We start from the raw sequence: 14,485 nt of genomic DNA, 5'->3' as shown, positions 1-14,485 counted from the left end.
CGGAGACTGCTTACCATCAGGCGGGTCGTATGCCTGTTTGGCACCGATGTATTAGGAAAAAAGCGGCCAAGTGCGAGTCGGACTCGCCCATGAAGGGTTCCGTACCATTTATGACGTATTAAAAAAACTACTTACTAGATCTGGTTCAAACCAATTTTCGTTGGAAGTTTGCATGGTAATGTATATCATATATTTTTTTTAGATTTTTCATTCCGTTATTTTAAAAGTTACAGGGGGGGGGGGACACACTTTTTTTCACTTTGGAAGTGTCTCTCGCGCAAACTATTCAGTTTAGAAAAAAATGATATTAGAAACCTAAATATCATTTTTGAAGACCTATCCTTAGATACCCCACACGTATGGGTTTGATGAAAAAATAATTTTTTTTTTTTTAATTTTTATGACGTATTAAAAAAAACTACTTACTAGATCTCGTTCGAACCAATTTTCGGTGGAAGTTTGCATGGCAATGTTTATCATATATTTTTTTTAGATTTTTCATTCTGTTATTTTAGAAGTTACGGGGGGGGGACACACTTTTTACCACTTTGGAAGTGTCTCTCGCGCAAACTATTCAGTTTAGAAAAAAATGATATTAGAAACCTCAATATCATTTTTAAAGACCTATCCATAGATACCCCACACGTATGGGTTTGATGAAAAAAGATTTTTTGAGTTTCAGTTCTAAGTATGGGGAACCCCCAAAATTTATTGTTTTTTTTTCTATTTTTGTGTAAACATCATAATGCGGTTCATAGAATACATCTACTTACCAAGTTTGAACAGTATAGCTTTTATAGTTTCGGAAAAAAGTGGCTGTGACAGAATCGGACAGACAGACGGACATGACGAATCTATAAGGGTTCCGTTTTTTGCCATTTGGCTACGGAACCCTAAAAAACAGTCAACGTGCCAGGAGGTGGAGACCGAGGGGGGAAGCTACCATATTACATACAATGCAATATGTCCCTTCGGAAATACAATCCCCATGATCCATCGGCTGGCGACGTTCTTGTTTGTTGTGTTGTTCATTTTTGTATATAAACAACACAACACACATATCACAGATATCTCGATAACTATTGTTTTATTTAGGTCGTATCAAATTTGGAAGAATAAGTAGAGCGCAATTGCACATTGTATTTTATTTTCCCATAGTTTTGGCTGTGAACCAATTTTTCTACATCGCAATATACCGCAGGCAACGCAGCGGTTATTACTTCGAATGAATTTCCTTGCACTCAAAACAAAAACTTTACTAAGACGGGAACAAAAGGAAACCAAATATTTTCGCCACTGACATAAATGTACTACGGTACTAGACACGCTATCGGGAACAAATTATGTCCGCCATTTTCGGCGTTTGACGTCTGTCACTTAGCTAAAGAGTAAGCGAATAAGCCAGAGGTGAAACTGTTATGACAACTGTTCATTTTCTGCCTAAATACGCACTGTATAAAATAATCTAGTATTGATTTTTTTTACATACGTGACACTGACGACATTAAAATTTATAAAAATAGTCATAAAACTCTTTCTATTTGACTCTCGTCCTCATAGTAATTTTGATCAAATCGTGCTTAAAGCATAGTATACTCTTTAAAGGTAAGAAAAACACTACAAAAAAATTACGATATAAAGAGTAATATATCATTATTGTGTATATTTTTTGCAAACAATAAGGCAGGTAATCATTAATACCTACGTCTTACATCTGCGAAATGAAATCTATGCGCCAAAGAAAATGACGTACTACCGATACCGCGAGTGTTTAAAGTGGCGTTCCGAAATTATCAAAATGAGCTTATAACAAGAGTTTTTTCGGAGTGGATTGTTATTATTTATATTGCTTTTATTATGTTTCTTGATACTATTAGAATATATTTTCATAACACACAAAGGCATTTTAATTTTAATTTTATTTTTTTATTTTTGTTACATGCGTGGCATCTCGCCAGTAGTCGGAGACGTACTAATCGCAATGAAGTGCCGGCACTTCATTGAGGTGCGAAATCGTTTTGATAGAGATGCCGACTCTAGTACTATACCTCAATGATTTTCGCATTGACAATGAAAAAGAACTGTGTTAAATGTTTAACAAAGTAAACCTTTTTTTTTCAATTATCAGTATTGACAGCGTGCGAAGTGCATGATGCATGATGGGGGTAAATAAAGCGATCGCAGCGCATAAGTTGGTAAAAAAATGCACTACGTTTTTTATAATTACTTTTCATTTTATAGTTTATTATAGTTTGATATATCGTAATTTTTAATAACGTAATAAAAGGCATAAGTACTACTATATTGGCTAATCAACCACATACATAATGTTATGCCGACAAGGTTTACGATGACAAACCGCACACGATAGACGTGGCATTCAATTCAAAAGGTTATCTGAGGGCCTATGGTCAGAGGGCCTACCGCGAACACCGAAGTTCACAAATCTCTGCCTCTTTTACTTACAGAAAGTGTGTTAGTCTGTGCTTTTACTCCAACTAAGGCGTAATTAGAGTGACAGAGAAAGATGCCCGCAATTTGCGAACTTCGGTGGTAGGCCCTCTGACCATGGGCGAAATAAAGTTTATGAAAAATCAATTCACGCTGTGAACGGCATAAGCACATTAACAAATCCCTGATAGAAAAGCAGACAGGCACTTGTTTTACGGTTTCCAATATTCTCGTATTCCGAATCGTAAAGTTTCGGGACAATATTGCACATATTGCAACTGTTAACAGTAGCAATTTTGTTTACTCTTCGCACATAGAAATATAACAAAGTAGTAAAATCACTTCGCGTGCCAATAAGTATTGTTCTGTAGACGATTCAAATCGCCTTGCAATGCGCTAAAATATACAAATTTAGTCATAACGCACAATGCGGTCGATTGCATGCTCGTAGGGGCCTTATCAGATAAAAAAAATCATCGATTATCTCCAAAGGAGTTCTGGAGTTAATTAAATTCCCGGTTCCTTTAAGAAAGTTACTTAATTTAAGCTTAAGAATACACCCTTAAATTAACAGACTGTTAAAAAAACATAACTTTTTGAGCGCTTTGTTGTTCAAGTAGTGTCGCTTGAGGCTGTACCTGCGAGTTCCATCCAGATATGTCTGTACCTTTCACCCAGCACCTGACGTTTGCGTTGTTTCACCTACATTTTATTTTAAAATTACGTTGCTCCGCCACCATCGCCGCCCTTCGCTGACTATACAGAAATGTTACTACAACCGCTTACCGACACTTGCTTATTCTGCGTCGGAAAGTCTCCATAATGGCGAAATTTTGCACATGAAAAAAATCGGGTATTTCTCATATTGAATGGGAATATGTTTTTCATCACACTTGCTCGAAAAAGAAATTATTTCATGCAGGTATACTGAAGGAAAAAAAGGCATGTATTGTTCCCGGGGGAGTAATGGATGCCTAACTTGGCAAAATATGACAATATGGCTGACGAATGTTTGAAATGTCGCCGTATTTCAGAATTATTTCGCTTAATATTTAATTTTTTCTTCGCAAGTGTGATGAAAAACATTGTGTGTAACTCCGGGGGTACGAATATTGCAAACTCGGGTCTTTTATTCCCTCCAGCCTACGGCTCTCGGGAATGACCTCGTTGCTGTATGATTTAAAAAGCACTGTCTGAAACGAGTAACTAGTAAGCGGTGGGAATGAGTCTACTGTCGGTAGTTTTCCGCTTTGCGATTTTTGCTTTCAATGCAGCCAGCTTTATGCAACGTTTTCAGCAGAGTAGCGAGATATTCCTCGTGATAAATAACTTCGATATTTTACTTGGTAGCTATAATCGTGCTCTGCGGTTTCGAGGGCGATTGCATAGGAAAAGGGTACCTACTTAATTTTATTATTTTAAATATATAAATTATAACTGATACTAATCTATTTGCTGAATATTTAAAGTTATGTTTAAAGTCCGACCTTTGCTATGGGCCTCCACAAAACTCACTAATATCGCACGCGGTATATCATACATTGCGGCATTTGATCGATCTGTCGAATTAGTTGCAAACTCAGTAGGCGGCAATGTATCGCAAATCGCATGCAATTATCACCGAGGTTTGTAGAGGCCCTAACCCTACCTCTACCCAATTCAATATGTACTGATTATACTTATGATCGAAACTACTTGTATTTAATATAGTTAGCTATATTACCCGTACCCCTAGTGTAAATTTAGTCGATAGCGAAACGTGACGTACGCGTTTTTTTAAGTCTCGTTTTGTATGGGTTTTTGAACAGCGCGCCAAGCGGGACGTTTTGGAAAGTCAAAAATCTCATACAAAATGACACTTAACGCAAACGCGTACGTCACGTTTCGCTGTCGAAAATATTTACACTAGGGGTACTGTTTTAAAAAGTTAAAGTAAAACTGATATACTTATAGGTACATTACATTAAATTTTTGACGAAGCCTGTGGCGGATTATCACATATACTTATATATTTTTCGTTATAGCTTAGTTGACATCTGAGTACCTACAACTTGTAACTATCATACACCAAGTTATGGCAAAATTACTCTGAATCGAAGTAAGGAAAAACCTTGTATTTTCCACGTTTACCAAGGGACGCCGTTGCCAGTAAGGCCACATTTAAAAAAATTAATCCCGGAGAAGGAGGGGGCGGAATAAATAGTCCATCCATTGTTCGGCCGCTCCATGTAACAGGCATAGACAACGGTCTGAGGATGCAAAATAAAAAGAAACCCAGCCGTTTATAGGCAGGGTTGCTAGGCATCCGGACTTTGCTGACTTGTCAAGAATTTTTGAACCTTTTTTAGAGATGTAATAGGTAAATAAATATAAAAAAATAGTCCATCCATTGTTCGGCCCTCCATGTAACGGGCGTAGACATCAGTCTGAGGATGCAAAATAAAAATAACCCTAGCCGTTTATAGGCAGGGTTGTCAGGCGTCGGAACTTTACTGGCTTGTCGGGAATTTTGGAACCTTTTTCAGTGATGTAATAGGTAAATGAATATAAATAGTCCATCGATTGTTCGGCCGCTCCATGTAACAGACATAGACAACGGTCTGAGGATGCAAAATAAAAAGAAACCCAGCCGTTTATAGATAGGGTTGTCAGGCGTCGAAACTTTACTGACTTGTCGGAAATTTTCGAACCTTGACAAATTTTTAGAGATTCTCACACTGTTTTGACCTAGTCCTAGTGATTCTTAACTTCTAAGGCTTGTACTTTTTGTATATTTAAAACACTTAAATAAAACATCAATTTATACTTTCAACGTCTGTCATCAAAGTCTGCCTGCCAGTACCTAATAGTTACCTACTTGTTTTACAAGGAGACAAAGTTGAACGCTTTATGTCATAAACACAAACATCATTCAAACGCCAAAATCCCAGGTGCAAGGGAGCTAATGTAAAACTTACTCGAAAGTGTGAAGGTTACTTTGACAGTGGTCTCCACAACACCTATAGTTGTCCTTGGCGCTGTGGGCACGACTCGTTACGACGCCTTTAGGTGTTCTTGGCGTTCAAAAGGTTGACCGCAAGTGCTATTGATACCCGAGTAAGCAAAAGATTCCAAAATTGTTCATAAAGTGGAATCTTGAGCCTTGCGAGGGTTTAAAGGCACGGGAGTTAAACAAAATTCGCCACCAAGTGAAATACAAAATTTTCCCCACACTAAGGCGAGGAAAATACTAACTAAAACATAAAAAAACTCAAAGCAAATCCAAATGAGCGTTTTGAAATATTTATCAATATCATTCAAAACATCATTTAAAAGTCCATTCTACCAGCCAACATAAGGAAACAACTTCAAAATTGCATCAAATTACGTTGCTTAATGTTTTGAATATAGTGTGGTGAAAAATAAATTAGTACCAATGAAAAACCGCAACACGGCGACGATGGCCAAATAAAATATTGTCAAGGTTATAGTTGGTAACCCTGTTTATAGGCGGTCTCATTATTAAGCGCTTTCTCGTCGCCCCGCGAAAATGCCGCTGACGTTTCATACCCATTCTCCGCTTATTTGTTTGCTTATCTTTTAAATGTATCTATTCAATTTAAACCTCAATGGTTTTCATTTCGGTTGGACGCTGTGGCAGCATTTCTTTTACACTCATTAGGTGCCCATTTTGTTTTTATAAGTTATAAGTAAATTTGAATAAGCGCCTACCATGCAATCTTAGTAATACCTAACAGTGCCGCCTCGTTAATAAGAAATAGTACATTACTCTAAAGTCCGGAAAATAGGGTTTTGACGGCCCAGTGTGTGAAAAGCCGAGCGAGAGAGGCTTAGCAACACAAAGCCGGCATTTTACCAGCCAAAGTTATTTCTTTTCTTTATATAAAATAGGTATAGGTGAAGCGCTGGTGGCCTAGCGGTAAGAGCGTGCGACTTGCAATCCGGAGGTCGCGGGTTCAAACCCCGGCTCGTACCAATGAGTTTTTCGGAACTTATGTACGAAATATCATTTGATATTTACCAGTCGCTTTTCGGTGAAGGAAAACATCGTGAGGAAACCGGACTAATCCCAACAAGGCCTAGTTTATCCTCTGGGTTGGAAGGTCTGATGGCAGTCGCTTTCGTAAAAACTAGTGCCTACGCCAAATCTTGGGATTAGTTGTCAAGCGGACCCCAGGCTCCCATGAGCCGTGGCAAATGCCGGGACAACGCGAGGAAGAAGAAGAGAAGAGATATAAAATAGGTATAGTTAACCTATAAAACAAATAACCTGGTTTAATGTACGCCGCGGCCACAATGTACGAAAATCCATTTCGGAGGCATCTTGCTTAACACATTTATAGTGCCAGTGCGAGTTGCGCGCTATGAGCGTAACCGATAACACGTGAATCGTATACATAGGGAAAAACGCCTATGAACAGATAACCCGCCTAGCGGGTCACTAGCAGTGAAATATGTTACGCGTCCTAAGCAGCCTATTTTTACGAACATGTGACAATATTTCTACGGATGCTAAAGAATGTTTTACCTACAACTCATTTTTCGAGGAGAACTATTAACGATACCCGAATAAATAAGAAGTTTAAAATCAAAAGGGACGGGAGGTGATTTTAGCAAATTAGGTCTCATTTAGACGGGGCGCGCGAACTCGTTTGCGATTTTTGTTACATTGCGGACTATTGACGTTACATCCAATTCAGCCGACCAATCATATACCGCAATGTAAATAAACTCGTATTGCGAGTTGCGCCGCCGTCTAAATGAGCCATTAATTCCTACACGAATGAAGTCGCGGGCTAACTACGAAGACTAGTTTTTAAATATTTCGCGAATCCCAAGTAATTTAAATAGCCACATACATTCCGCGAGATGTAATCTACATCTACACGAGCACCAACATTTCTGAACACTGCAATAACGAATGTTTTGTCTGTGGCCAGAGCCATAGACGTCCGGCCTTTGTAGCGCACCTGTTATTAAAAACTTGTGCTAGCCACGCGGCATTCGAACTATCAAAATCTCAACTTGATTTTACATTTATTGCAGTGTCTTTCTGTGTGGTCTTGTACCTATGCATTAACCTTTTGGACGCCAATGACGGATATATCAGCAACGCCAAAGACCGATTAATCGGTCACAGACCACAGAGCAACATAGACCTCCCTACGTGCATTTTTTTTTCCATAAATGGCTTTTACTCCTCGCTAATTTTAGCAAAGTGGATTCTGCCAATGTCGAGGTGTGGACCGAACATTCTCTGCTCATATAAGTCTACGTGCATTTGCATAAAGTTCTAATTCTGTTTTGACACTTCAGTGACGTGGCATCCGAATGACAGCTTTTGTGTTTGACACGGCGTCGAAAAGGTTAACTACGCATCGCTAAATATAACTACATAGCTATTTATATTTTTTGTCGAAATCTAAATACCAATCGTCGTTAGTCTCTTGTAACCTCCCCTACCCAACACCCCAAATCTACCCCATCTATTAAACCCCGGACCTAATAAAATACTGTACCTAATCGTTAACAATCCCACCTTTAAAATTACCCCTAAAATTTACCCCAACAATAATTTTACCTTAACAATTATTTGGCCAAGTGAACGTCTAGTTAAAGGTTAGGACCCCTTGAAGCGAACCGCGGAACCCTAGATTCTTTAATGAGTAACAACTAAATCTTGGACTCTGATTCTACCTGATTAAGTATTACCTAGACGTTAAGACTCGGAAATTTACTATACTAAATAATTTATTATGTTGAGAGGAAATAATCGATAGGATATTATGTTAAAATTCAACCTTCAGCAAAATACCGTAAGATTAAGTTATTCCAAACCATTTCTATATTAAATATGACACCTTATAAGTAGAATGAAAATATATAACAATCGACAAGGTATGAGCAGTGTCGCGATAAAGGATATGGGCTCCGCCCCCACGCGCAAGGTCGTAGACGACGGGTGTAGCCTTAAGTTACAGAAACTATCAATGATTTTTGATGTAATGTAAGATATATTTTTAATAATTAATTAGAAAGATATTTAGTTATTGCAGCATATATGATTATATAAATATAAAAATATTTTTGGTAAAATCCTGCTACTCCTATTAAGTCTTCGGGGTAACATTGAAGCAGCACTCCTGGGATAAGCCCATTTACACACTATTATTTTAAGACTGAATATTATTACCTATTATCTTCTAAACGAGATGTGAATGGATCACACGTGCTGCCTCTAATGCTAGATGCAGGTCTGAAGACTCTTACTCCGATTAGCAATATCAATCGGGCCACCTACTCCTATCTTATTAGCCAGACGGGCTATGACCAACGCTTCGCAACCCTATACAAACCTAGGGGCTGACGAAGAGAAGCGATAAGTATTCGTCAGACACCAATTACTTATCTTTTATATCCAAAAGCTAAGGCTACTAAGCCATTACCCAGTCCCCATAGCTATAAGTAGGCTGAATTTCTAGGCCTTTCAAATGTATAAACGAAGTACAAGCTTAACTCATTACTGTACTTTATGAGATCGAACTATCAAGGTGAGTATTATTCCACTCAAAGATTCCAATGGACTGCGCTCGCCTGCCAAAGGGTCTCTAAAACAAACCATTCTTTAATCCCAGAATAGTCTGTGTTCCTAAACCCAACTTGATATTTAAGGATTGAATATATAAATACCTTAGGACCTGATCGTAATACTCAGTACTTCGCCTCTACACCAAAAACCCAGAAATGAAAATAAATAGATATAAGATGTTACAGATAACCCTCAACTTTCCACTCAGAGTAACAGTCCGGAAGATTTAGGTAATTAAAATCCATTACCAGTATTTCACTAATATTATCATTAGTACACGTTATAAAACCATAGCTTCACATCATTAGAACCTTTTGAAAGATATATATATATACACCAACCAATCGAATTTCTAGATCAAACCTAAGAGAGACCCTATAACAGTGTGTGTGACTCTACCCTATTCCTACCCTTAGACCCTAATCTAGTATGTCCAGAACACAGATCGTACTTACCATTGATCTAGTGATTTGGAACATACACAAATGTATCCCTAAGTCTAAGCTGTAAGCATTCGGCCGACAAAACCGAGGTATAGCAAACCCTAGTGTCTGTGTGATTGGCCCCCTCCTCATCGCCACGTGGGCACGGTGGATGAGAATAGACCGCCCTAGCATGTCTATAGGTAATCAGCACACTAGCACACACACCCGTACCAGCCACATGGGATACCCTGCCATGACTAAAACTTTATCTGTGTTTGTTACCAATCATGACAGAAGCTCTCCCGTGACCAGCACTAGCATGAGCCAGAGCACCGAAATATATAAATATATTTAATACGAGACCTAGCCTCAATTACTGCAGACTTCAGTGAGCAGAGATTACTCTCAATGGCACGCACGTGATGCCCTCACATTCATCTAACAGCTGGACCTTGAGACTAAGGAGAGTATGCTCGCCTCTTATGTTGGTAAAGAAGAGACGCCAAGTCCTCTCAACTTGGAGCAAAAGACTTCTAAACAGCTGCAATTTGACACCGTTAGGGAGCAGCTGATTAGATGGACAAACTGTTAGTCCAAACAGTGATCTGGCTTTATAAAATAACAAACTAACCTCATAGAAAGGTAATAAAATAACAAAATTAGTTTTTACTAACAAAAAAAACTGACAATATAGTAACACAGATAAGGAAGCAAAGAATCTCCACCATAGCCTAAGCTTAGCTTTACGACAACATTGTCCCCGCAATGCCAAACATAGACACAATTTACAAGTTTAAATTTACCAGGATAATTCCCAGCAAACACAAACAAATAGAAGGAATAGTAGAGAAACTTTACTTACTCAAAGCCAGAGATACCGCCAGTCCGATTGTTAAAGAATGAATAATCCTCCCTCCGTACTTTCCGGCCCTTTTATATACTTTAGTAGCGACATAACAGCGACATAACGGCGACATAACGGCGACTAGCGACATAATAGCGACATAACAGCGACATATTGGCGACTAGCGACATAATAGCGACATATTGGCGACATAATAGCGACATAACGGCGACATAATAGCGACATAATAGCGACATATCGGCGACATAATAGCGACATAACGGCGACATAGTAGCGACATAGTAGCGACATAACGGCGACATAGTAGCGACATAACGGCGACATAGTAGCGACATAACGGCGACATAGTAGCGACATAACGGCGACATAGTAGCGACATAGTAGCGACATAACGGCGACATAGTAGCGACATAACGGCGACATAGTAGCGACATAACGGCGACATAGTAGCGACATAACGGCGACATAGTAGCGACATAACGGCGACATAGTAGCGACATAACGGCGACATAGTAGCGACATAACGGCGACATAGTAGCGACATAACGGCGACATAGTAGCGACATAATAGCGACATAACGGCGACATAGTAGCGACACAACGGCGACATAATGGCGACATAACGGCGACATAGTAGCGACACAACGGCGACATAATGGCGACATAGTAGCGACACAACGGCGACATAATGGCGACATAATGGCGACATAGTAGCGACATAATAGCGACATAACGGCGACATAGTAGTGACATAACGGCGACATAGTAGCGACATAACGGCGACATAATGGCGACATAATAGCGACATAATAGTGACATAACGGCGACATAATAGCGACATAACGGCTTTTACGCACACAACGACAGTATTCGCTTAGTAGTCAGTTTAAGTAGACCAAAAAAATGATAAAATGAAACGTTTCAAAACCTATCAAGCATGAATATGCCAACATTATTATTTAACTTCAGGTATTATAGTTTTGTTTTCTGAAAATAACGTCTGTATTGTAATATTTTACGTTTATTATTAAGTTAGTAACTCAATGTTCTTTATTACACCAATAATTATGCATTTATTCTAGGTTAACTTCAATTGATTATTATCATTCTTCGCAGCATTTTAAAATAAATAAAAAAAATGAAAATTCACTGAGTGTTATGTATTTAATGCGTGAAATCACAAGTGGTCAAATACGGAAACGTGTTCTTCAAGTTGTAATTGTTAGAATACGGAGCGAAATCATGACTGAAAGATGCAAACGAAGAGTACTGTAGTTTTTCATTATTTTCTATGTGTTTTAATATAAAACCAAGGCCAATATTACGAAATAGGCATATGGCTAGTCACATCCGCCCCCAAATTTAAGGTTTTTATGAATTACCACAGGAATTTATAAAAAACTTCAATTTCCTCTAGATTTAGTCGGAAAATTTCCCCCCCTTTTTTAAACGTGTAGTGTGTATTCCAATACTAAGTGACTGTTAACGACTTGGCGTTGAAATCAGTTCATCAGAACTCCGTCAATGATCCAAGACAACTTTTTCCCCAGAAACCTCGCTCCGCCAGAGATACCAGATTGTGAGTCCGATAGGTCCTATTAACCCGTTCTTGCCAGCTCACCCCGGTCTCGGCGAGATCTTTTTCTCTGTGGACCGTACACTTCCGTAGAAGAGCATCTAATGAGACAGCAAAAACTCCCCATGCAAAACGAAGAAACCTTTAATTTTTATAAGTACGAAGCTTTCAAGTTCCATTGCCAAAATTCGAACCAAATTTCACTGCCTTATCACTGTCAGCCACGTGTTCTTGGCGCGTGTCTCATACTTAAATAAGATACACCGACCTTTAAGTTTGTTTGGGTGTTTTTTTTTTTTTTTTTTTTTGTTTTTAAACAAACTTAAAATTGACATTAGTTGACACTAGAGAGTACCTCAACATGGTACAGTAAAAATATTTTTGTCTAAACTAAAGAATCAATTTTTTTTTTCTAATTATTAAACCTTAGACCTTATACCAACAAAACAACCTTATATATTATGTTTAATTAATTCTTGAGAAGAGCCTCGTCTGTTCTAGACGCTCACGGCCCATAAAATATGTCGAATGTCGGATATATCCCATCCAAGATGAGTGTGTGGATTTCGTAAGTGTCTTCATACCTTGTAGAGTACTAACTAGAAAAATCTACCCTTTTAAATGGGTCTAATCCAAAGGATTTTAACCTACTGATAAAACTTTTCCAGTTAGTTGTGTTTCCCCTTCCCCCCCTTTTTGTTCCCCTGCAAACACCGACTAATCTAGTTTGATTACACTCCAGCCTTTGTCTATCTGTATCAATCCATTTTTTCCAATAAAGGTACATCCGTCTACTATACGTCCATCATCTGATATTCATACATCTCATTCATAAAACCTCACATATTCATAACTATAAGCACTCATCGCACATATACATTCCTCCTCAGTTACGCATTCGTACGATTTTTACAGACAGCCAAGACTCTTGAGATGCAATCAAAAATAAAAAATCAAACAAAATTTACTATTGTACTTTCAATTGAAAGAAATAAAAAAATCTCATTATGTCCTAGCCCCATACTAGCCCAATACCCCTTTTTATTTATTTAATATTTACTACTTGAATACATATCTATATTTTTAATAAATATTTAATTCAACTGACACGCGGAGAGAAACCCCAAAAAAAAAATTTTATGATAACGCTCAGCAACTAATCTCCATGTCCTTTACTCACTAATACCGTTCAACAATGCAGTGTTGTCTACCCATTATACAGTAGACCATCGCACCGTGGATATATACAATCAGCTGACAAAAAAAAAAAAAGTATCCCACCCTGTATAGAAGTTTGCATGTTAGAATCCTAAGCAAATATGGCAGAATTGAGAATAGAAATCAACATATTTGCCTACTTCCATGAGAGCATTTGAAAAGAATAGAAAGCTTGAGTGTGCGAAATAACGACCTCATGTAGCCTCGACCCTCAGCCGAAGAGTCGAGAAGGAAAACAAGTGAATAGTACTGCTTACAAATAATGAAAAAGTAATCCCGAAATGCGCCTAATTGTAATGTCTAACTATTGCCCTACCAAGAGCCTAAAACCACGCTCTATTATGCAACATTTATATATCAGCTAAATGTCATACAATTTTGTTTTCATTAACTTGATACTGGGAAAATTGTCACATTGGGCAAAAGCCACTCATCTACAAAACTTGGCCTAAATTAGAATGCTATTGCAATAAAAACTTTAAATTGACTCTAGATGTACTCTACCTTTATGTGGTTAGGCCATTTCCCAAGCAGAACATTTCAAAATATGCTCAAGAGTGAACCACTAAAAAAAAATTAAAACCAACATGTACAATCCGTGTCATAAAATGTATCAGAAATTAGTTTTTTTTTTTTTTTTTTTTTTTTCTGTATAACTCCGAACATTTCTCAAATAGCATTTTAGATGATGATGATGATAAATAATAAATTTTAATTAATTGATCATATATTCTGCAACGAACATTTAAATAATGACTTGAATTTAAAACATTTTACCGCACAATGCTTTTTACAAAAGTTATTGACATATCACATTTTCATCACACCAAATATCCCTATACATATGTAATTATTACATCCAAATTTATAACCAAATTACAGCAATTACATTAAACAAGATTTGAAACAACAATGTACTTTACTCAAAAATATCCGCTTAATTCTTCCTCTTACTTTAGGTATTTCTTGGTAAAATTCAAAATAAATAAATAATGGCAAGAATACAAAAGTTCCATGTATAAATTGTTTAATAGCAAAGAAAAAGAATTTTATAACAATATATATATTTTTTTAAGACTCACAGTATCTCTTCTGGACTAACGCAAGTTGCTTACGATTTCATGCATTAATTTTCTTCATCTACCATGATGCTCAGTAGACCTCAGGACAGTTGCAACAGGAAGGCCTGTGTTCGTTGCTACTTGATCATACTAGCAGCTTGTAAACTGATGATGGTGTCTTATCTCCTCTTCTGACTTGTCCAGCATAAATAACTTGTAGAGTTTCTCCGGTATTACGATTTCACAAAGCACTTGAAATCACTTTAACACTATTAAATATTACACATTTTGACACAAACA

Source organism: Cydia pomonella, chromosome 19 (assembly GCF_033807575.1).
Source record: "Cydia pomonella isolate Wapato2018A chromosome 19, ilCydPomo1, whole genome shotgun sequence".
In the NCBI taxonomy this organism is placed as follows: domain Eukaryota; kingdom Metazoa; phylum Arthropoda; class Insecta; order Lepidoptera; family Tortricidae; genus Cydia; species Cydia pomonella.
Note: the sequence above shows the minus strand (reverse complement) of the source record.